The 25,143-nt window shown below is 44.4% G+C and overlaps 1 protein-coding gene across 2 annotated transcripts in view; it reads left to right on the top strand.

Annotated features, from left to right (window-relative positions):
* The first annotated feature begins 828 nt into the window (after positions 1-828).
* GNG12 (G protein subunit gamma 12) overlaps positions 829-25,143 on the top strand; it is a 123,647-nt gene continuing 99,332 nt past the window's right edge. The window contains exon 1 of one of the 2 annotated variants that reach the window (XM_037024347.2): positions 829-1,122. The gene's annotated coding sequence lies outside the window, so the exon portion shown is untranslated. The remainder of the gene's footprint in view (positions 1,123-25,143) is intronic. The other variant, XM_037024346.2, reaches the window with a different exon arrangement.

Genomic DNA, 25,143 nt, shown 5'->3' with positions numbered 1-25,143 from the left:
GTATGGGCTCTGCCCACACTGGTTCTAAGTTGACCTACTTTGGCCTCAACTGCTCTTTTATCTCCACCTGTCAAATGAGAAAGAGGATACCTAAGGATGTGCAGGATGTCTGTTGAGTTGTTAGATTCCTGTACATCCGTCTTTTTTACTCTTTCTGGACCCTTTCTAGACTCTTCCTGGACTTTTTGATCCCCCTGTCTTCCATGAACTTTAGAGCAATGCTTGGCACAGTAGCAGGTGTTCAATGAATGTTCCTTGAATGGCTATATGTATAGATAGTTTGAAGTCTGTGGAAACAGAAGTGGCTCATCAAACTACCCTACCCTGAATCCATCCAGAAAAGATCAACCAAATCAATTAATTCATTGCACCGAACTCTACCAGGTACTGGGCGTTGGGAAACAATTTCATGGGGGAGAGATGAAGAGGAAGCTCATGATGGGTGGGTGTACTTCAGATGGAACAATCAGCAGTAATAGGTCCATTTTCTGGGAAACGAAATCTCTCCGTGGCCCCAGGGCCCTTTAAATTTTACTGTGACTGTTTTCTTAAGAAATTCCTGGAGCAGAGCCTAACTTTTGTGAAGGGGGTTGGCAGCGAGCATATTCCCGGCCCAGGGGACGGTTGACATAAGGGTTGGCGAGGCGTTAGCACGCGAAGAAACTTCCGAGGAGTTCGAGCAGCCCCGTGGAGGGTCCATAAGGGCCCGGGAATATGGGCGGAGTGGGCGGGGGAGCGGGGTCGTGAGTCCTTGAACCCCAGGGCCTCCGCGAATTGGAAAAGCAAAAAATGCGAATGGCTAAAGCAGCCAGACGTTTGCGGAGCTTGAGCTTCACTGCTCCCGACCTCTCCCCTCTGCCGACCCCGACCAGACACGGGTTCGGCGGCCCAGGTCGGGAGCAGCCAGGGCGGCACGGCCGGAGGCAGGGCCAGGGCCGGAGGAAGGAGCCGCGGCCGCCGCCGCCCCGCCCGTCGGGCTGCCCGCCCCGCCCACCCGGAGCGAGGCGGAGCCGGCGCCCCGGAGGAGCAGGAGGAGGAGGAGGAGAGGTCTGAGCCGTCTCCAGGAGCCCGTAGAGACAGAGTCCCCGGCGGCGGCGGCGGCGGCGCGGCACCGGCAGGCGAGTGAGCACCCGGCGGCGGGTCCCGTCCTCGCGGGGACAGGGGCGCGGCGAGGGGCGTCGGCCGGCCGCCTCGGGGGCCGCCTCGGAGTTCCCGGGCTGGGAAGCGAGATGGAGGGAGGGGACGGAGGAAGGAAGGAGGGAGGGAGGGAGGGAAGGGTGTCCCGGAGGGCGGGGACTGGTCGGGGCGCTGGGCGCCAGAGACCCGATGGGGGAAGGCGGGCGGGGGACTGCGGGACCGGGCGACCGACGGCGCGCTTGCCCTGGACCGCCGGAGGGCGCGGGAAGCCGCGGACCCTGGGCCCGAGGCCGGAGCGCGGGGGAAGGTCCCTCCCGCCCGCTCTCTTGCTCGCCGGCGCGAGGCCGGGCGCCCAGGGCCCGGTTGGGGTTGGAGGCTCCGGTGTTCCTGGCCCTTGCTTGCGGCGGTGCCAAGTTTTGGACTAGGGCCGGCGTCGGGGGGCGACCGGGGCGCCACGCCCCTCTTCCCTACTTTCTTCCGCTCTTTCTTGGAACTGGCGGCCGGGTGCGCAGCCCTGGGACGGGCTCGGCGCTGGGGGTCTAGCGGGGAAATAGTGGGTCTCTGAGAGGAGGACCCAGATCCCATCCCGCGAGCGGCCCGGGCCAGTTAGTGACCCGGAGACTGTATTTGCAGGTGGTATGGGGACGTTAAGGCTCAGACTTGAGTCTTGCGTGATTTTGTTTAAAAGTAGTGCCCGGACACTTACTGTATATAAGACTGACTTCCTTTATTTTATTTTTAACTAAGGCATATCAATTAAAGGTAATTTTAACACGCTGTTACTAAGGTCTCCTGACATTCACTCGCCCCTCGCCTTATGTTTGTGTCTTGTAAAATTGACTTAAACCATTCATAAGTTTCGAAAAAGAACTCGTGATTCTCTTTAAATCATCGCCGTGGAGTGAAACCCTGGACAACTTGAAATCTAAACGGAAGAGCTGATGAGGCCTGTCAGCCTGTGGCCGCCCCTCTCGGGGCGTCGTTGTATACAAACAAGGGTATAGAGAAGGAAATGAGTAAAACCCGGAGAGAAGGGAGGTCCCCTGCGCCCACGTGTCAGGGCACGTTTAATGGCTGCTCCGAGTGGAAACAAACCGGGAATTTATAGACCTTGTGGAGTTGGACAAACTTCACATGATGAGCTTCCTTCCCATCAGTTATTTCCTCTCCTCCCCTGCTGTCTTTGCGGACACTGTTTACATTTCCTGGGGCTGTTGTAGCTTCATCTGAATAGATTGTCTATAATGAATCTTTTGGATGTTGTCAGAGACAGGGTCTGTGTCTGTGTGTTCTCTAAAAGCGGAGTTTGGCTTTGTTTTTAAAGTGCTAGTCACCAGACTTCACCATTGCCGGTGCTTCTCAGCTCTCGGTGTAAATTATTGCAGGAAGGCGGCCCTCACTCACCTAGGAGAACCAGGAAGGCAGGCTGCCCAAGAATGACAGGGTTGGGATTTACTGTTGCCAAAACAATCACATTCAAGTGCAGAACTAGTTCGGTTTAAAAAAAAATGTATGTATTAACAAGACCCTTTTTCAATAGACAAACATAACGATTCACACATATGTAATTTTTTAAAAGTAACCAGATGTTTTACAGACTCTTGAATGATAAAAGGACTTTGTGATCAAATAAACAGTCCTTTGGCCTTCCCTAACAGTTAATTAGCATTATAAAACCCTGGTTTAAGTCCAAAAAATGCTGAACAGTCTAATGACTGCGCCTTTAGATTTTATAAAAAATGCAGTGGTATTTTTACTGTGTTTAACCCAGGTAATTCATTAGATATTGATACTGGACAGCTTTTAGGTTTGTGTAGAAATATGTAAATAGGTGAATCTGTGTTTCACCAGAGACTGAAAAGATTAATACTATAAAAATTCTCCGTTTAGCAAGGTCCAGTCTCATCTGAAAAGACTTGCTCTCTAACAATGAGATTTGTGGTGTTGGGCTCGTGTTGGCACTTGTTGAAGCACAGGGGTCATTTGTCAGGTTGTGACAGTGAAGCGCTTCATAGTCAAAACACTTGAGAAAATGATTAGCTAATGCCAGATTAGTTTTTGTTTATGTTGAAACTCTCTGAGAGAAAAAAAATTCAAATTTAGAATTATGTCATTTACTGGGTTGGATTTGTATTGGGTGTTTTAAGTTTTTTTTTCTAACATGTCAGCTTAAGCTTAATTTAGGGCTGTGGAAGGCAAATACATTTTTCTGAGGCCTGATTTGGAAAAGAAGCAGTTTACAGTGGTTTGGGTTGTGGGTTTTAGTATGAGACAAACGTGTATGGGAATATTAATTATTTAACCTTTTTCAGTCTGACATGTGAAATGGGGATGATAGTGGTCTCTATCTTGAGGGTTTTTATCAAAGCATATGAATTTATCTTTGGAAAACACTTTGCAGCTAACAGACAGTTAATTTCAAAATTATTAGGTATTTTGCTTATCTACCTTACTCTAGCAGCAGGCTATTGGATAAATTGCAAGGTGGCAGTTTGAACCTCCTGGAAATGCTAGACAGAGCAATTTTAACTTTCAAAGAAGTTACCTGATTTTATAGATAGATAGTAGATATCTATCTATAAAATATTTGTGTACATATGTAATGTTTCTACCACAGTTATATGAATAATTATGATTAATGTTGTGACCGTTTTAATATGCTTTTGATGCTGAAGTTACAGTCATGCAGTATTTTTAGAGCCAGGAAGTCAGAACATCTTATTAATCATATTTTAAACTTAAAGAGAATTTATATTTTAAGTTGTGTTTATTAGCCCTGGGTACGAAATTAAACCAGGAACAGAAGTATTTATCATTAACCAAGTATGATTTTTAATTAAAGTATGAAAAAATGTGACCCAAGGGTATCCATTTATTTACTTTTTCTTGTACTGATGTCCAATGCCAACAGATAAGCCGTAAGAAGTATTTAGGACTGATTGGATGCATTTCATAAATGTTTTGTAAAAGCATTGTGACCGTAAAAAGGGTGTTCAGTTAATTCAGGTAATCTACTCATCACATCATTGGATCATTTGCAGAAATTTTTAAATGCTTCCATCTTTAAAACAAACCCCTTTAAGCGCCTGTTTCTTCTTAGTGCATGTCAGGTGCACAGGACTGGATGGATAGGAATGGTAGCTCATGCCACAGGTGACTTCTCATTTTACTAATTGTTCCACAGGGACACAGAGGTGGTGCGTTATAATATTTTTGAATAGCTGTAAAGGATACAGTGCTTTTATGAATTGTTTCTTGCCTATGACATTATACTCTGAAGCAGTGGAGGACTTGATTGAATAAATTATTGATTCTTTTCACTCTTAGAACATGATAGCATAGTGATGGATTCCTGGCTCATGCCTCTAAGTGTGTAGAATGTGGGCAAGTTACTTAATTATCTCTCTGCTTCTGAGAGGTGTTGGGAGGAATAAATGAATTAACCTATCTAAAGCATTTAGAACAGTGTGGGGCACATATTCTATGTTCAATAAATATTAACACTAATTATTACTTACTGAAATTTTCTCTTTTTAAGTGTTACATATGAGTGGTTTTTATTTTTGTAGCAGGAAAACAACTATATGAAATTGTAATGTTTCCCCAAAATGTAAAAATCTTAGTAATTTAAAAAGTCCTGCCAAGCAGTGCTTATGATGTAAGACAATATAATTAGGCAGTTGACATTGCATCTTTTAAATGCAAAATAGATAGCAACGTTAATTTGTTCAACAAATCAATTCTCTTATTTTCCTGTTAGAACTGAAAAAAAATTTGTAATCCATGAAGATCACATTATGATAGGTTGAGTAGGGGAAGGGCAGTGCGCACAGTTATAGCACATTATTTTACAGTTACAACTAGGTTAAAAAATATTATGCATAGTAAAGAAAGTCTAGAAGTAAGTACAGATGGATGGTGGAATTATGGTGCTTTCCCCACTTTCTCTCCCCATTTTCCCCAATGAACATGCATATATAATAAAAATAACCCATTTGTATGACAGTTAAACTCAGTGAAAACTCTGGTTTGCTAGCTACAAATGGCAGGATTTTGTTGTTTTAGAAAAACGCCACATGGCATAGCAGTTGAAGAGGTCTGTAAGTTAAAAGTCAAAAACCTTTGTAGTGAAAATTGTTTAGCAGTAAAAGAAAGGCCTTTTCAGAAGTTTGTAGCTTTCTCTTCATAAGAGATGTTTAAAATTGGGGTTTACATACAAACCAAGGCCACCAAGTTGACTTTATGGAAGTTGTCACTTCCCAGATCCAGGCCCTGCATTGAGGCTAGCTATGTGCGTACAACACCTTCAGCTGCCAGATGCCTCCCTCATGAGGAAGACATAAGCACACTTAGTTTAACAGAGAAGTTAGATAAACCACAGCACAATTGTGACTCCATTTATTGAGCTGGTCTACATTGTGGGCGCAGGTCTAAGCCCTTTACATAGTAAGATCTTGCTCAGTCCTCACAACAGCACAGATGAGGAACCTGAGGGTCCCTAAGTGGCAAGACCAGAATTTGACCCAGAGTTGCTGACACTGCATCCCACTCAGTAAGCACTCTGCTAAGAGCTGCAGTGGAGATGCTTCGCTGAAAGGTGGGGAGGGCTTTCTGGGGGAGTTCTGTTCAGAAGCTATAAATCAAACCAAGAGAAACAGGAGGAGAGTTCTCCTTTCAGGTGTGAGGTGACCCACCTGAGAACTACCAGTGCCTTTCGACTGGGCTCAGCCCTCTTCAGCTATAGAAACTGAAGCTTCCAAAATGGCCTCAGAAACCCAGCAGGCCTGAAGTGATCTGCTCAGTCGACCTCTGCCTTCTCTGCATTCCCAAAGAGGGCCTTCAGAGTACAGATGAAGGAACTAGACTGCTGTGTCCTGTTCTACAGCCAGCTTAATCCAACAGGTCCTGTCCTCTCCACTTTTCCTCTCTGAGGAGTATGAAAGAAAAGTACTGAGCAAGGGGCCTCGAATCCAGGGCAGAGTGGAGGTGATTTGACTGAAGGTTACTTCTAACTGGATTTTTCCATTTATTGCCAAGTCTCTTGAAAAACATTTCTAATGTCACTTAAATATTTGGTGTGTCATGTCAGGCTTTACCAGGTATCGTGAAAGTGTGTAGTTGTTGTCTGGTTGCCATCCTCTGATAAGGAGGTTTTTGTCTTTTAATGGTTCTGCATTTCAGAGGATTATTGTATAATAAAAATCAGGGTGTTGCAGATTGTTAAGGCTTTGAATACTTTCAACTCGCTAAAGAATTAGTAGCTAAAAGAAGAATTTCTTTTAAGTCTGCCTTAGTGAATTAGTTGCTAAGAATCACTGGTAATGTTTCCTATTCATTGATTGTAAGCAGGTGAATTTGGAACCAGCAGGTCAGGAAGCCTTATATTCTGTGTGCTTTCTCACAGAGCAAACTACCATTCCCCTTACAGTCAATGTCACCTAATTGACATAGGATCCCCTTTGGTTGACCAAGGAGAAAAGCATTAAATTTTGGTTTAACTTGGGCTGGTGTCATCACAAATGCTCACTGGAGTGGGCTGGGAATCAGTTGTCATCTCCACACTGGCATTCCATGTGTAGAGAGTTGCCTTCATTTGGAATGGCTGTGTGAAAACCCACATGAACCCATTGGGGGTAAAATCTTAATTTTGCTAATATAAAATAATCAGGTTTTTTTTTTAGCCACAGATGCTACTAGGCAAGATGTCCTTAAGCACAGGACATTAAACTCTCAGTCTCCACTGGGATCCTTTCACTAAGATTCCCAGCTTACAGTGATCTCAAATTTTGTCTGCTTTTCAGGCAGAAATTATTACAGAGGAGCAACAGTTTAGCCCTCAATGTGAGCTAAATAATGCTAAGTATGGAAAATAGAATCAAAATCCAAAATCTTCTTGGACTTTATTGAGGCTTAGTGAGGACTTTATTGATATAAAACCATCACACCAGGTTTATTCAACCAGAATCTTGGGCAAATTGGGAAAGTGTTGAAACCAGCAAACTTGGTGCCTGTCCTGTACCTAGGCTACAGAAACCTTTTGAGATATTAGAATGGGGCCTGCACATTAGACCATGGGGCTTCACATGGATATATAAGGTCATGATTGGCTGCTCAGATAAGTTGTCAGGGAGGGTTGGATGTTAGGCCAGAAAGAAGGATTGTACTGTGACTTTTTGAGAGGGCTGCCCTGAGCTCTTTTATACCTCATTCACTGCACAAGAGTGCCTGGCCAAGGAAACAAGTGGGGGCTCAGCCCTGCTCGAACACCCATGAGTCCTGGGCTAGAAATGCCTCTGCACTTCCAGGAAGGGGCACTTCTTTCTGACACCATCAAGCCTGCAGGGCTAAAGGTGTTTGGGGGGTTGCCTTTTACCAACTCACACAAAGCCACAGTGTGGCTAGAGCTGTGCTTCTCACAGCCCCTCAGCCACAGTCAGCCCCTTCAGTAATTCTAAATGCCATGAGCTGGCAGTCTGGCACACAGTAGGTGCTTAATAAATGCCAGTGGAATGAAGGAATAAAACCATGGTCTCTGCAGTGTTTGCCAGTGAATTGCATAAGCCAGTATTCTTTTTTAAATGAAAAAGTAAAATGGGTTGTATCTGCTGGGAAATGCAAGTTCAGTGGTGTATGTTTCCTGTGGTGGGCTTCTTCCGCTTCTGCACATATTTCTTAGGGAACAGGTGAAGACCAGCACTTGGGGAATTGCTGACATTATTTACTGTTAGTCGAGCACTAACAATATGCTAAGTATTGCAGGTACATGCGGGTATCCCTGCACCCCTTTTGGAGCCCACCTGATGAAGGCATTGGTGACCCAGGAAATGTGCAAAGGGATTCACGTTATTTGTTGACCAGCTATGGGCCCTCTCTTAGGAATAGAATACAAAGCATAGTGACGCAGGAAAGAGCCTTTGGAACTTACCTATGAGCAGCTGCTTCTTGCGTGAAAAGACATCTCTAGTGCATGGTAAAAAGTGGAGGGCCTTGTTGCTTAAGCCACCAAAATCTCAGAAAAGGAGTTTGTGTGTGTCCCCCTCAGTGCCAGATGACGCTTGTTGCATGCTTTCCCTTTTAAGCTGATCCTTTAGAAAGCCTCCAGAATTAACTTCCTCTTCTGGCTCCTGTCCTGAGAGGCAATTGCACAGGTAGGATAAGCCATGTTTGGCGGATCAAACTAAGACAGTGGTTCTGAGGCTAGAGGTGCTGGCTTGTACTTAGGACCTTGGCCTCAGTGTTTTACTACGCTGTGAAACGGGCAGAAACAGGAAGACCTTTCACATTTCATCTGGTTCAGTGTTGCCTTCTTCAGGCAAACTCAGATTCCCAAAACTTGTGGAACTAGCAGGAGATAACAATTCCGAACCAGGATCCCTACAGAACTTCTTTAGATAGCAAACTCACCTTTTGCATTTATAGTAAGATTTGATTTTACAAAATTCCAGGAGTCTCACCTTTTCAGGAACATTTCTCCATTGAATTATGCAGATTATTCCAGCACATACTTTGCCCACTTTTTTGACATAAATATTTGATGCAGCTTACTACAGCCATTACTGTCCGAATCCAGAAAGTGAATAAATGCCCCTGTCATGGTGCCTGGGAGGTAATCCTAGCATTTTTGTCTTTGCCTGCCGATCACCTATAGTTGTCTGGCTACCTTCTGGCTATAGGTAATCTCAGGGGTTCAGGGACACTCACACCCAGCAGGTGATATAAAACAGGGCAGAGATCAACCTTTTCATGTACTGTGCTCACCTTCTGAACTCTGGACTCAGGTTTCTCTGATTTCCTGATATCGACCTGAGAACTCACCTGGCTTCACAGGTGAGTTCACAACCCAGGCTTCACAGACCCCTTGCAAGCTGAAGTCCTCCTTAGCTTTGTGTCTTCCAAGCGGATCTTGCCCTGTTCTTCACACTCATGTGAAAATGATGTCTTCATTTTTTAAATAGGTAATATATTTATATGGTCCCCCAAAACCTCACAACCATATAAAAAGGTAAACATGGAGAAATCTTGCTCCCCTCCAAGCATTTCCCACACACTTTACAGGTTGCAACTTGTAAATACAAGCAAATGAGAACATGTATTTTTATTCTTCCCCTTTCTTTCACAAAAGGTGATGTCGTATAGATACTATGCTGTGCCTTGCTTTTTAAAATTAGCAGTATGGCCTGAGATCTCTGTCTCTCACTCTGTAACAGACCAATAGGTTTCCACTGTGTGGGTGTATCAGAGTTTATTCCGACCAATCCTCTAACTGTGAGCCCTTTGGATTGTTTCCAGTCTTTCCCTATTACAAACAGGGCTGCAATAAATAAAGGTGTAATAGGTCATTTTGCTTTTGTGCAGGTGTACCTTAAGGATTCCCAGAAGCAGGCCTGCTGAATCACAGGGCCCAGTAATCCCCGGCTGGAAGGGTTGACTCATTGCACCCTCTCCCTGGCCGTGCCCTGGGTGGCTGCTTCCCCACAGCCCCACCGGCAAGAAGCGTGCCAGCTCTTTTTATTTTTGTTAATCTGGTTGGTGAGAAATGGTAACTTGGAATTGTTTAAATTTTTCTAATTATGAGTGAAGTGGAGGTTTGGGCTGTTTGTACCTCTTTTCCTGTGTGTTGTCTAGACCTGCTGGTCCTCCTGCAGACATTTATTGACCTTTCCTCCTGAAGCAAGCCTCTTGCCTACATCTCTGTCGAAATCTTTTAAATACAGACTTAAGAATGTGATGGCCTATTTGGGCCTAAGGGTAGAGTGGGGTGCCAAATTGCCGGTGCAAAATCAGGAGAAGTGCAAAGTAGGGTTTTATGCCAGTTGCTAATGTCTGATTTATAAATAGTTTTCAGCTAATGGTATTGTTAAACTGGGGCTTCTCCAAAACCATCATGAGGATGATCTTCTATTCTAGAATTTCTCCCTCTCAAACAAAAACAAGAGAGATTGAGATATATAAATTCCAATGCCATTTCCTGCAAAATCTTTTAAGAAATCTAGAGTTTTCCATTTCTGTGTACTTCCTAAAGCGCTATACGTGTCGCATTTTTTTGTTTAACCTGCTGAATTAGGCTCCTGCTCGCCCTTTTATTTCACCATCTGAGAACTGTCTACTCTATTCCCAAGGTTGAAAGAGAAGAGTGAAGTTAAAGCATCGTACAACATAAGGAGACTAGCCAGAGCTCAAGATTCAATGATGGGCCTCTGGTGGAGAACCATCTTTCTTTCTGAGGTCTTTCTTTCTTCTTCCCATCTCATCTTTCACTTAGTCAGCACTTAGGATACTATGTTAGTATAAAATTAGTTTTCATCTTTTTAAAAATGCAATCCATCAAAAGAGACATCACGGGTTAGTAAAAAGATGGCTATGGTTTTCTTGGGTGGCTTTTAAAAATTCATACAAGGCAGTCCTGTATAAAGTTAGCTGATATTGCCATCAAACAAACACCAAGAATATCCCACAACAACAGCAAAAACCCTCTTCCCCAGAGTCCCCACATGTATCAGTGGTCCAGGAAAGCTCCGAAGAGGAGGCCTCCGTGCTGGCTGTCCTCTGGGGACCCCTCGGCCCTGCAGACCCCTCCCTGGCCCTCACACTTGACCTTGCACTCAGAGCCAGTAACAGCCTGCGATTGACAAGTTCTTCTCAAGTTTGGGACCTCTTTGAGGTCTTCTTCTGCTCCATCTCTCTTCCTATAGCCGGAGAAAGTTCTCTGCTTTTAGGGGCTTATTTGGTTCCATTTGGCTCACCTTGGTAATCCAGGCTATTGTCCCTGTATGAAGGCCTATAACCTTAGTTATATCTGCAAAGTCAGAGTTCCAGGGATTAGGACATAGGCATCTTTGGGGGACCATTCTGCCTACCACAAAGAGTGATCCTGATATCAGAGACGTTAAAATGTAAACAGGGTATGCTGCTTAGAATTGATGGAATATTATCTTTGGCTTAGGAATTAAGGAGCTACTGATGAATATAATGCAGTCAGCATGTTAATAGTGGGCATTCAGGTGTTAGCTGTTGTCATCATTGTAATTAGTATTATCATAGTGCTTACATAATACCACCTTTAATTTGAGTTGAAGTTATTTGCCCAGTTAAATGCATTTGGCAAGCACTAATTGAGAGAAAACAGTATGCCAGCCATTAGTTTGACAACGATGGTGATAGTTATTCCTTGAGGGACAACTCCGTACTGATAGGTGCTAGGAGCTTTACCTATGCTTTCTCTCTTGGGTATACCCTCTAAGGTAAGCAGTAGTGGCTTCCTTTACAGGTGAGGAAGCAGGTTCAGAGAGGCTGAATGCTGCCTAAGAGCTCAGTAGCAAGTGGTAGTGGCATCTTGCTTTGAATCCAGGTCTGTCTGACCCTGCAGTCTTTGCTCTTACCTGTCCCACAGTCCCTGGCAGCACTATGTGAAAAGTGCAACAGGGGGAGGTGTCTGTGAGGTGTCGGGGCTGCAGGGGTGGCCTCCTAGGAGGGGAGGAAACACGGGAAGAGACATTGCCCTGTGACATGTCTTTCTAGTACTCAGATGTTGCTCTGCTATTAACTGTTTAGCTCATTGAGGACAAAAGTCCTGTCTCTTCAACCATTTTTCAGTTTTTCAAAAGCATAGAAATGATCTTTCTTTCATTCAACAAATATTTGTCAGTTACCTACTCTGTGGGGATACAGCTATGAACAACATTGTGATATTGTGACCTATAATAAATATAGGTGGTTCATCCCATTCCTGGTACAAAGGCCCTAAATTTTCTTAAGTGTAGAGACTCATAAAGGTGTCATTTGTTATGTTAAATGGGGCAACTTTTGGACCACGCCTTAGGGTGGGGATGGGTTCCTAGGAGAACCACAGTGTGACTAGAGGGTTGGAATTTTAAGTCCTATCCCTCAGACCTTCAGGAGGGGAAGGGGACTGGAGGTTGAATCACTCTCCAGTGGCCAATGATTTCATCAATTATGCCTGTATGATGAAGCCTCCATAAAATCCCAAAGGACAGGGTAGGAGAACTTCTGGGTTGGTGAACACCTAGAGGTTCAGGGAGAGGGGTGAACTTGGAGAGGACCTGGAAACCCTGCACCCTCCCTCCATTCTGTGGCCTGTGCATCTCTTCCATCTGGTTGTCCTGAATTATATCCTTGTATAATAAACTGGTAATTCAGTAGATAAAATATTCCTCTAAGTTCTATGAACCATTCCAGCAAATGAATGGAACACAAGGACAGGAGGTCATAGGAACCTCAAAACTATACTGGGTGGGTAAGAAGTATAGTTGATAACCTGGGCCTGCAACTGGCATCTGAAGTGGGGGTGAGTGCGGGGGGTGTCTTGTAGGACTGAGTCCTTAACCTGTGGAATCTGGTGCTGTATCTGGGTACACAATGTCAGAATTGAGTTGAACTGTAGGACAGCCAGGCTGATGTTGAGAATTGCTTGGTGTGGAAACCCACCTCCCCCTGAAATCAGAATTTGTAACCAGAACCCTTTTATATACTGTGTATGATTTTCAAAAGGAGAAAAGTTCAGCATTGGGAAATTTCTACTTTTTAGATTATTTTAAGTGTTACTGGGACAAAGGGGGAAAGAGAAAAGGAGAGTGTTTTAACAGAACTGGAATAGAAATAGTGCCTATCCAAATTCAATAAACTGCTCTAAGATCACAGCTCTAGAATTTTCCCAAGATACAAGTGCAGATTTTCTATCTTATACTCTTCAAATTAGGTAGACATTGTTGAAAACCAATCTCATCATCTTCCCCTCAAAACCTGCTTCTCTTCCTATCTTTCTAAGTCACCTCACTGTGTCCATCCACCTCAGATGCCATGTTCTGAACCCTGCATCAACTGGAATCCCTCCTGACTCATCACCTCTGCTCAGCTCAGACCTCCTGACCCCCACGAGCCCTTGCTGCACCCACACCTAACTAGTCCGATGCCTGTTCTTTACCCTTACTGTCTCTCAGCTGGATTATCACCATGGCTTCCTAACTGACTGCTGCCCTCTGTGCTGCCAACAGTGATTCTTCTAAAACAGATCTGAGTATGCAACGTCCTGTCTAGCCGTTCCCCAAAGTCTAGTGCTTAGGCATTCTCTCTGTCCAGGTTCAAGGCCTGGATGGCTTCTTATGAGTTCTGGAATCTTGGAAAAGTTATTTAGTTGCTCTGTGTCTTGGCTTGCCCATCTCTAAAATGGGTGAGATAATAGCACCCACCTCACAGACAGGTGGTAGACTTTATGTAAGTTAATGTGTGTGGAGCACTTAGGACAGTTCCTGGCACAGAAAATCCCTAGGGGCCATTATTATCCCACAGCCCTTAATAGCATGCCTAGAGCTCATTTTTCCTACTGCTCTCCACATCACCCCCTCCTCCTCCCAGTGCCACACAAAGCTTAGTCTGCAGAAAGAACTCTTTGTTAACAGTCTGCAACTAGGGGCACACGTGGAGGGTGCATATTTAGACATTTTATTGCACTTTGACAGTTATTTCGCATCTCTTGAATCCATTAAAAATTGGGCTTACATTTTATATTTCATTCTTCAAGGCAGTTCATTTTTACTGCAGTTTATAAAACTACATGATGAATTGGAAATAAAACCAAAAAGCTGATCTTTTACCACAGATAGTTTGAGAAGCACACACACCCTCTCTAGTTGATTCACGTTGGCCAGGTTACCCATACTCACTATGTAGCCTTAAATTCTCTGGATTTCTTCACACTATTTTCTCTGCCTAGACTTTATTACACATTTATTAAGCACCTATAATGAGTTCCAACCTTTGAGGACATAAGGATGATTAAGGTATTGTCTCTACTTTTGAGAAAGTTTCATTTAAACTACCCAGTGAATTCCTGTCTGTCTTTTGAAACCTAGCATACTTTCATTCTCTGTATCTTCCATTAAGAGAACATTTATTAAAAGCCAGCTGTTTAAGAGGCACTTACTGTGTTCTGTTCCTGCCCTTGAGGACCACCAAGTTAATGGGAGAGACAGACACAAAACAATGACAACAGCCTAGGAGTGTTAATCTGCAATGTGAATAAGATGTAAGTATGCTCGGCTTTGTCTTGGCTGGGGCAGGGGCGTGCAGTGGTCAAAATGGTTTCACAGTTAAATAGATGCAGCAGCATCGAAAGGTGAAGATCCAGGTCTTGAGGTCAAGGCCAGGACCAGAGCCCGGCTTTGCCACTCACTAGCATGTGACTACCTCTCTGTCTTAGTCTATTCAGGCTGCTATCACAGAGTACCATTGAGAAGGTGGCTTATAAACACAGAAATTTATTTCCCAGTCCTGAAGGCTGGGAAGTCCAAGATCAAGACACTGGCAGGTTCAGTATTGACGAGAGCCTGCTACCTAGTTCATAGTCATCTCTCTTCTCTTCTCACTGGGTCCTCCCTTAGCAGAAGGTCAGGAACAACCTGGATCTCTCTTATATAGGCACTAACGCCAGTCATGAAGGCTCTGCCCTTGTGTCCTAATTACCTCCTAATGGTCCCACCTCCAAATGCCATCATAAAGGGTTTGGGATTTCAACATGAATTTTGAAGGGATGCACTCATTCAGACCATAGCATTCTTTAAACTTCCTCATCTGTAAAATGGGGGTCACAGTACCTGTTTACCTCACAGGGCTGTTTTGAGGCTCCCCTGAAATTATATAAATAATGTGCTTGGGACAGTGTCTGACATATACTACTCTGTAAGTGTTAGATGATAATATTCTTGCTGTCACCTTTTTGCTCTTTTCTGTACCTCCTGCTGGACAGACTTAAATTTTTCACATCTGGGTTTCTAGTGGCATGCTCCTTAACCAGCATACTAATTATTACATTGGATTATGTAGGTTTATCTGCCATATTTCTGTCACCCCTCTAGAATAAACCCCTTGAAATCAGTGACTTGTTCATATTGTCAGTGACAGGCAGTGTCCAGTAGACTCACTAAGTGTTAGAGATTTAATATTGTATTAAAATATTCCAACTCTGAGCACTTCTTTTAAAAAAACTTTATGAAAAGTCTAGTTGTTGTGGACTGAATGTTTATGTCCCCCTGCACCAAATTCACGTGTTGAAATCCTAACCCCCAGCATAATGGTATTAGGAGGTGAGGACTTTGTGAAATGATTATGTCATGAGAGTGGTGCTCTCATGAATTGGATTAAGTCCCTTTACAAAAGGGACCCCAAGAGCTGTCCTTCCTCTTCCACCATGAGAGCACACAGAAGGCAGCCACAAAGCAGGTTCCTACTGAATCTGTTGTCACCTTGATCTTGAACTTCAGACTCCATAACTATGAGAAATACGTTTGTTGTTTAAGCCACCCAGTCTATTTTTGTTATAGCAGCCTGAATGGACTAAAATACTGGTCAAATATTAATTTCCACTTTACAAGTAAGGAGACTGAGGCTCTTCCTAGAAAGTTTGTTACTTGCCCAAGGTCATAGAACTAGCAATGGCAGAGGTGAGATTAAAACCCCATGCATCCTGGTTTCCTGCTTTGTGCAGCCTTGTCAAATCTACTCTGTGAGTTGGGGGACTGTCTGGATGCTGGCCAGTTTCAGAACTGCTTATCACCTGGCCCCACCTATCCCAGGATGGCTGAGTGGGCAGGAACCGGCCTGGAGAGACCTTGAGACATACCCTTTCTCCCACGTGTCTCTCTCCCTGCTGCCCAACTGGTATTTTATGGGTCACACCCTCAGCAACGAGGGCCCACCTGAAACCTGGGGGTGAAGGTGGGGAGCACAGGTGGCCTGAGCTGGAAGCCCAAGGCTACAGGAGAATGGAGGGAGGAGGGAAGGTCTTGCCTAAGAGTGGATAATTTGCAACTAAGACTGTAGGGCTGAGTCCAGAACAGGGGCTCAGTGAAGTTGGGGTCAAAGACGGGAGATCTCCTAGGATATTATTCAAAGGACGGGGAAGTCATTTCTTAGAATTCTTTTCTCCTCGTGTACATCTTGGTGCATTTCTCTCCCCACTGTCTTTGAAAAGGGTACCCTTTACACTCTGCTCAGGAATATATTCTGAATATAATCAGTTGGATTGGGTGTAATATTTATGATGAAGTCAGGGCAAAGGGGATTCACAGCAAGGACTATGACCTCGAATTTTCTCATCTTGAGAAGTTTAAAATTTAGGACTTGGTACATTAGCTTGTCTTTTTTTTTTTTCCATTAGAAAAAAGAAAGAATTCTCAAAGGAAATAGGAATTATTGGTTCAGGCAGTCTTGATCGTGGAAGAGACCATGGTAGTGGTTTGCAAACATGTCTATACTAGAATGAGAATCAGCAGGGGAGTGATTTTGAGGGCAGCTGTCTCAGAAAGCATCCAGGTAGTTGCAGCGTGGTCAAGGGTGGGGAGCATACAGGATAGACAGTTAACTCTGTCTCTGCAGTACAGATAATTGACACAAGGGGAAGTTGTGATGTGGCCACGCATGAGTCTTATGGATGCTGGCTCGTTTTCCTCATCTAATTATGGGGTCTGGGAGCAGCTTTTGTGCACAGTTTCTCACTGTGCATCAGCCCACAGAGTCCCTTTGTTGAAACACATGGAGCTCTACCCTTTAGCTGTCTCAACCATCCCTTAAAAAACAAAAAGCTCTTCCCATGTCAGAACAAATGATTGGTGTATGATTTTACGTTCAAATGAGAAGGAATATTTTTGAAGGTAGGATGTCGCCATTCCCATTTGGACAGTCGCCCACAGTTTAACAGCACAGTAACAAGAGGTAGGCTGGGAAAGAGGTCTTGACCAAGGTCTGTCTCTCTCTCTCTCTCTCTCTCTGGGGCAAGTCACACCACTCAAGGACAGTTTTCCTGGGGAAGCTGAATCTTGAGATTCTGCAATGTAAGTGCTACTCATGGCCAGGTTCTTTATGTGGAATCTAAGAGCCAATTATTATTTTTGAAGGGCTTGTGTAGACTCTTGAGATTTGACTAGAAATGGCTTTAGTGGTCCATAAATTTTGTTTCATGTCCAGTAGCGTAATTTTATTTTTATCAGGGATTTAGTAAAGAAAAAATTGTAAGAGAAGGTGGCCTGTAAAATTCACATTCATAGAAACGGTTTGTGGGTTTGTTTTGCTAGAAACAAATTTGTTTTTAGAAGTTTGTTTGGATTGAATGTCCGCTCCACACAGACTTCCCCCGTTCTCTCCTGAGAGCTCACAGTCTTCTGTACGGTAACAGTTTCCAGAAGCCTCTGAAAGTGGGAGTCCCTTGGGAACCCTTCTGGTCCCACACTGAAGAAAAATGAAAAATGAAATCTAAAGAGTGTGACTTGGTTTTAAAACTAACTTCACTTTTACAACTTTCATGATAAGAATGAGAGGGAGGTAACTTTTTGTATGCCTGCTCTTGACTAGGCATTATGACACCATAAAGTGTAATTAGCTCATTTTATGGAAGAGAAAACTGCAAGTCAGAGAGGTTCAATAACTTGCCCAAGGCTGCGCAGCTCATAAGGAGCCAAGCCAGAATGCAAACCCATGCCTGCTTGACTCTATGTCCTGCCCTCTAGTACTAAAAAACCCCCACACAATTCAGCCAATGTTAAATTTCTAGTACCTTTAAGAGATTTTTATTGTCCGGAGAAGATTGGCCTGATAAGCATATAAAACATAAAAGCATTGTAAAACCCGAGGCTCAATGGAGTCAGCATCTGTGTGAGGACATGAATCCAAGGAAGAGAAAGTGGCCCTGCTTCCTGGCAGGTACCATGTTTATAAAGAGCCCCGTGATCTCTCATGCAAGTTTGCTTTTAAACCGTCTCATAATGGCTGCAAAGCCTGGAATTATGAGTTCCCAGCTCAGTTGTCTGTATTATTTGTGTCTTGCCCTTGTTGAATGTGGAGTTGTCCTAGGGGGGAACAGTTTGCTGATTGCTAATATGCCTTTGGTTGATTGCTGCACTGAATGCAAACATTTTGGTTATTTCACCAGAAAACAATGCTGAGGAAGTTTAGAGTAAATGTTGGAAAAGTGACAGAATTAAAAAGTTGGTGTTCTCCAGAATTTCTAAACAGGAAGAACTCAGGGTTGGCAGTCTGAATGGGGAGCTAGGGGACAAGTTTGGAAGCTATGTTTGCTAAGCAAGTACAATTTTTTTTTTTTACTTTGAATGTTTTGTAATGTTTTCTAAAAATGTTTTTAAACTTACACTTTATAAGGTGAGAGAGAGTTCATTGTCCATATCAAAACGACGGCTCCTATAGTGGCAGAGAGTGGAGGCCTGACTGGCAGCAACTAACCCCAGCTCCACCACTTGGTCCTGTGTGACCTTGACCAAGTTATATAACCTTTTTGTGGCTCAGTTTCCTTGTCTGGTCTCCTGGAAATTGAAGGCGCAGACAGGCCTTCTTCCTGCTGGTATTGGGATGGATAGATAAGTTAGCATCCATAAAACACTTAGAACTGGGCTGACAGAGTAAACTAGATGCCCAGTAAATGTTGCCATTGTTATTTTAATTAATTGGAGTTTAATTTAAAATTGGAGGGGCTGATGGAAATAATGGTGGGGAGGAAGGTGCTGAAGTTCCCGAGCCTTCTGTCAGTTCTGCCAAGATAAGTAGTGTGTTCAGCTCAGTGATTTTCGGCTCATGTGTTTTATTCTCACTGTACTCCAAATTTATATTTCCAAAATAGTGTATTGGGAACACCCCTGAACTATTTGTTTTTTTAAAAACATGTTATCATTCTAGCTGTACTTTCAAAAAATGTTAGATGCAGCCTCTGCTAAAAATATATATGCAGGGGTAGCGCTGAGCCCAGAAAGTGATCAGGAGCTCCACACACGAGATGTTCCAGGTGCTGTGCATAAGGGGCCTCCTACGTGGCATTGACTGACGCCTAAAGTCTGATCTTCTGAGAGGCCAATACCTGCATCCTCCCCCACAAAAAGAGTGAACAATGTAGTTTTCATCCTGCAATGAGAAGTGTATCAGTTTTCTGTAGAAATACACTCTTTTATGGTCCTAAACTTTGATATATTTGTCACGTAGGTTCTTACGTGGGGAATACTAGGGACAGATTTCTTACGTGGGGGATACTAGGGACAGATTTCTTAGTATCTTCAGGTATTAGGAGAGAATGAGAGAATTTGTGGTCATTTCTTATCTTAACCCTTGATATAATTAAAAGGATGCTGTTTAATTCTTGCTCAGTGACTTGTTTCTACAGGAAATAATTAAGTCCGAATGCATTGTTCTCTTGATCTAATTTGATAACGGGCCAACATGTAAGGCTTAGGGAAGAAGAGCCAGTAGAAACACGAGTGTGCCATCTGAGTTCTAGGTACAGACATACGGGATGTTACAGCAGAAAGGAGCCATTGTGGTTGTGGAGTCCAACTTCTGCTTTTTACAGATGAGGAAACTGAGGCTCAGAGGTTTGCCTGAGTTCATAGAACTAATTGCAGCATCGCCAGGACTCCTGATCCAGCTGCTTGCTCCACTCACATGCATCTGCACCATAAAGGATGTGCTGTAATACACCTCTGCAATAAAACTTTCTGCAGCGACGGAAATGTTCAGTCTGTCTAGTAGGGTGGCCATCAGCCATGGGTGGCTCTTGAGCACTTAAAATGTGACTAATGTAACTGAGGGGTTGGATTTTTTTTTTTATTTAACTTTAATTAAAATTTGAATTTATATAGCCGCAGGTAGCTAGTGGCCATTACTTTGGACAACACTTGAGGAGGAGAACAAGGCCTGTCCTCGCCTCCTACCTCACTCTCACCAGGTAAGAGACTTTCTTGTCCAGTGGTTCAGGCGCAGTTGGCCTTGTGCCAAACGAGGAGAATCCATCTGGGCCACTCACCCCACTTTCTGGATGGAAGGTGGCTCCCCTTATAACATGAGGAGGTTGGACCAGCTCTCTCTCTGAGGCCTCATTATAACTGCAGACTTGGCTCTCGGCTGAGCATCAGTGTAGCCTAAAGTAGGGCACTGAACCTGCCTGTGCCTCAGTTTCCTCCTCTGTTACCTGAAGTTAACACCTGTTCTGCTTCCCCAACCCCACCCCCCAACCCCTATGATATTGGGAGGCCCAGATTAGAAAACAGTGAGAGGAAATCCATTTGCAAACTTTTTTTTTTTAATTTAAAAGTCTTTGACATCTGGAAATATTTTTAGTTTTGATATGAGTTGTTGGTTGGTGTTTTTTTCTGTAAGACTGCAGTTGATGAACTCCCAGTGTCAAGGTGATCCTTAATGTCAGAGTAGAGATGATAATAACTCACAGCCTATATGAAGTACAAGCTAGACAACGTGGTACTGATGACAGATGACGGATTTGATAATTAGGTGCTAGTTTTTCATAATAATCTTGGTTAACGAGGCATTCCTGCATCTGTCAACTCTAGACCTGTGGCTTTTCTTTTTTTTGCCCCTTTGTTCACATCATCCTACATAAGTCCCATGTGGAATGTGTGGTACATGTGTCCTTCAAAAAGCAAACAAACCCTCTACAGTGGTCTCCTTGGATACTACCTCTACATCGGTGGTTCCCAAACCTGGTTCACAGGTAGTGGTTCTCCTCTGCGTGTCCCAGCTCGCTGGTGGGCCTCCATTCTCTTCAGAAGGGTGTCACCAAATGTTAATCAAGGCATGAAATGTATTTCTGCTACCACAAAATAAGTAGGTCTCCTGACCTTATGTGAGTTGGGGTATAACCTGCTCTGGATAGCAAGCAGTGTGGCAGAAAGCTGGTACCAAGGAAAGACAGCTAGACTGGCTCTTGAGAAGTTTGCCCCCAAGCATGTAGAACAGCCCAGGTAGGCCAGCAATGCAGTACTAGAGGGTGACCCTGGAGGGTAATCCAGTGTGCATTGGCTTAGCTGTAGATGCCCCTCAGAACCCTGGGAAGCATTGTTCCACTGCAGCAAGATTTGCTTTGTAATTATGGTTGAATAGTTAGTGTTGTATTGAGTCTTTTAATTCTTTCATTGGTGCCACCAAAAACTGTAGTATCTGTAACTATGCCAAAGACCGCTGTTCCCTGCCCCCAACGTCCCTGAGGATGGCTGCAGGGGATGCAGCAGGACCCAGGGGCACGTGTCGAGCATGCTTGCCCAGTACTGTCAGAGCTGTCTCAAATTTATGTTTCCCAGATCAATCTTCTGAAGATTCGTTCTTCAACAGGTTTCCTCTGATTCTATAGAAAAACAAGTTGAGAACTGCTACTCTAGAGCTGTGGGTCTCAAACTGTAGTGAGCTCCAGTTACATGGAGGGCTTGTTGAAACACAAATTGCAGGGCCCATCCCCAGAGGGGTCAGTGCGTCTGAATTGGGGCTTGAAAACCTGTGTCTCTAACCACTGGCCAGGTGATGCTGATGGTCCTCGGACTGCGCGTGAGCACTGAACCACTCATTCTAGAGAACAAAGATAATAATACTATGTTTTTAATAAAAATGTTATGCTAAACATAACATACCTATTATGTTTCAGGTATTTTGTTAGTTGTGATAAATTTAGTATCATTTGATGCTAAAAGCCTTGTATCTCTCCATTTTACAAAGGAGTAGATTGAGGCACATAGAGTTTCAGTAACTCACCTATCACCAAATTGCTGGCCATCAGTGAACTGAATATGAACCAAGGTTTAGGTAATGCTAGGATGTCAGTTGCCTTTCTTGCAGACCAGTGGTCCCAGCCTGTGGTCTAGCCTATGGGGATAGGGTTTATTGCAAGGGGCTTGCAAATCCATATGTAAAGCAGGCATGCCTGCAGACTGAATGTCTCACATATGACGTCTATTGTCCAAACACATTTTTGTGATAAAGACACTATGAAGTCATATTGAATGTCTCAGCTGGACAAAGTCAGTGAGATAGAGCATTTTCTCACACAATGGATACTAGGAGAACAGCCAGTATTACTGAGTGCCTGGGAAGTTGTTTGTTTGGTTCATTTGTTTCTGATGTGAAGAAATTGTCCTCATACTAGGAAAGATTGGGAATTATTTCCCTCAGGTACAAGTTTTAGTACTAGTCTGGTCGCCTTGTCTAAGTCTGGGTCTTGGTTTGGCGGGAAGGGAGACACAGTAGTAACCAACTGATTCTCCTTTGAGACAGTTGCTGGATGAAGTAATGCTCTCGTGTTGGTTGATTCCACTGGGAATTCCTGCAGCCTGCCTTCAGCTGCCTGCCCCAGTTCCTCCACTGCCAGGGCCCTGCCGCCATCACCTGCCCACAACTCTGACCCAGCTTCCTCAGTCTGCTTCCCCTCCCTCCTTCCTCTCTCCGCTCCGTAGCTTGCCAAGCCCAGGCTTTCCTCCTGGAATCTATCACGCCCTGCTGCCTGGATTCCTTCTCCATCAATTATCTGCCCTCCCAGTGGTATTTTTCCTATTATACTGTCTCATTCAAGTAACATTTTTTTTGGTATACTCACCATGGAGCAGAAATGTCTTCCTGTCTCCCAGCAGATGTGTTCAGGCCTGCCAGCTCTGCTCAGAGTTAGCAGAATCACACTCCTGTGATGTGTCTGACTTGGGCTAAGAACTAAACTTGCATCTGCTGTCTACTTGTGGGTCCTTGGATAAGCTGTCTACCTACTCTTAGCATTGGTAAAAAGGGAACATAACTTCCTACGATTGTTGTGAGGATCAAAGTCAAACAATACATGTAAAGCACTTACCGTAGGGCCTGACATGTAGTAAGTGCTGAGTGTAGCGGGGCTTCAGGAAGCTTGCCCAGGAAGGCAGGACTAAGTCACCGTGGTGCTCTCCCCTCCACCTCCTGCTGGACCCAGCTCGATGGCTGCCGTGCTTTCCCATATTTTCCCCAGTAACCTAGATCAGTGTTCAGCCATTGTCCATTATCACACCATAAGGAGACAATTTAAATAAGTGGAATTGAGTTCATTTAATTAGCTTAAATTTAAATTAACTTAAATTTCTCCCTGATGAGATAAATATTAAGAAATAATAAGATTTTGTTGGGTAGGATTGAGCTTTGGAGGGCTACACAGTATTGTAATATTTGAGAATTTTTGCTTCCCTCCCTGCAAAACAGTTTCCACCTCCTGGGGGTGGGGCAATACCTGTCCCAGTGAGAATGCATGCTTTAGATCCCATGCTTTGTGAACTCCACTAGCTGTTCCTGGCCCTGTCATCCTTGGTCTGTCCTCACACCTCTGGTGTCAGCAGAATTCTGGCCTCTGCCTGCTGCTGCTCTATGGCACCCTCTCAGTCTGCTTTTCTGGCCCACACAGGAAAGCTGGGACTGAGCATCCGAGATGCCAAGGACAGGGTCCCATCTTGGGGGAGAGAGACACATTTCAGTCTGGGACACAAACAGAAGCATGGTGGGTGAAGGAACAGGGTCCAGCAGGAGCCTGGGCAAGGACAGGGGAGAGGGGAGTGTGTGGTAGTTGTGGAGATGGCAGCAGACAGGCAGGTCCGGGAGAGGTAGCGAGCAGGATTAGGGCAAGGGGCAGTGAGGGAACCAGAGTTTCAGAGGCACTGTTTTGCACCCCACTCTCTCTAATGATTGTTCTGTTTTCCTATAATCCTAATGTAACCTTAGAAATAACAATTGCCGCAGGTGCCATTTTTTGAGAAACTATGCTTCTGGGGAAGTGGTGAATGGCTTTCAGGCAGTGAGAGCGGAGTATGCAGAAGTCAGGTGTCCCACAAGCATCAGATGTTAGGTCTGGCAAAGCAGCAGGAGTGGCCGGCTGGAGACAGATGGAGCCTGTGCTGGCCTTGCACACAGGGCTGGCAGCTGGGGAACGGTTTTCAGCAGTGCTTCCTTTTTGAGTCTCTGATCCCGTTTTCTCCTGTTTTTCCATTTGCTCTCATTTACAGTGCCACACATCCTATAGACATTAATTGAGCCTTTGCTCTGTGCCTTTCCCTGACTGCCCATTCCCTGTCTGCCGAGGACCTCTGGATCTCTGCTGGATGTCTGACCATTTCAGTGTCCACAGCACCAAGTTCCTCAGCACTGGCATTTGGATGCCCTATGGGCACCTACATATCAGCTCGTTCTTCTGGTCACCCAGCCTTGAAACCTTCAAATGATCTGGTGCTGCTTTTATAGTCTCTGGTGATGAAATCACAGCTGAGCTTGCAGATTAGCTCCCCAACTGACACTGCCAAGGTTTGCCCAGGCATTCAATGAGTATTTCCTTCTCCCTTTTTCCTCTCCCTTTTTCTCCCCCTCCTTCCATCCCTCTCTGCTCTCCTCTCCCCTCCCTCCCTTTCACCTTCCTTCCTTTTTTTGTAGCTAATATTTATTGAGCCAAGAACTGTGCTGGTTGCTTCGTGTGCATTTTTCATTTAATACTTAGAACTATGAAATTATAAATTATTACTATCCTGTTTTGCAGATAAGAAAAGTAAGGATCAAACAAGAACGGTAACATTCAACTTCACCCAGTTAAGTGTCAGAATTAGGGGAAACCTGGAGGTCTCTCTGATACCTCCTAAGTCCTGCTTTCACCTAGACCATGAAAACAGGGCCCAAATTGGTCTCTCCTTCTCCTGTCCCTCTCTGCTCCCAGCCACCCCAGATCCTGCTAGGTTTACTCCTCTACAGCCCAGAAGTGATTATGTAACTGCCTTCCTGAAAGTTCCTCAGTTCATGAATGACTGACATCCAAGCCCCCCACAGCATGGACCTAGTTTCTACCACTTTGAAGACATCAGCGTACAGTGGGAACAACATGGATTTCGCACCAAAGACCTGGGTTCAGTCCTGGAGCCTCCACATCCTGGCTGAGTGGTCTTGAGCAGATAATTCATTTCTTCCAGCCTCATTAGTTCATTGATTCAGTGATACTCATATGTCTCTGATGTGCTGGTTACTGAATGAGGGTTTTGAATATTCATTAGTGAAGAAAACAGACATAGTCCTGCCTTCAAAGAGTGTCCAGACTGACCTCAGTATCCCCATCTGTACCACAAGGCTGCTGATAATCCCCAACTCGCTGGGCTGCTGTGGGGAGTTGACTGAGATGGTGGCATGAATGCACTTTGCTGCATGTGAGGTGCTGCTTGCCTGAAG

The sequence above is a fragment of the Manis javanica genome, chromosome 4 (genome assembly GCF_040802235.1).
Source record: "Manis javanica isolate MJ-LG chromosome 4, MJ_LKY, whole genome shotgun sequence".
Lineage (NCBI taxonomy): Eukaryota > Metazoa > Chordata > Mammalia > Pholidota > Manidae > Manis > Manis javanica.
The sequence above is the reverse complement of the archived record's forward strand: the minus strand, read 5'-3'. Positions and strand labels throughout refer to the sequence as shown.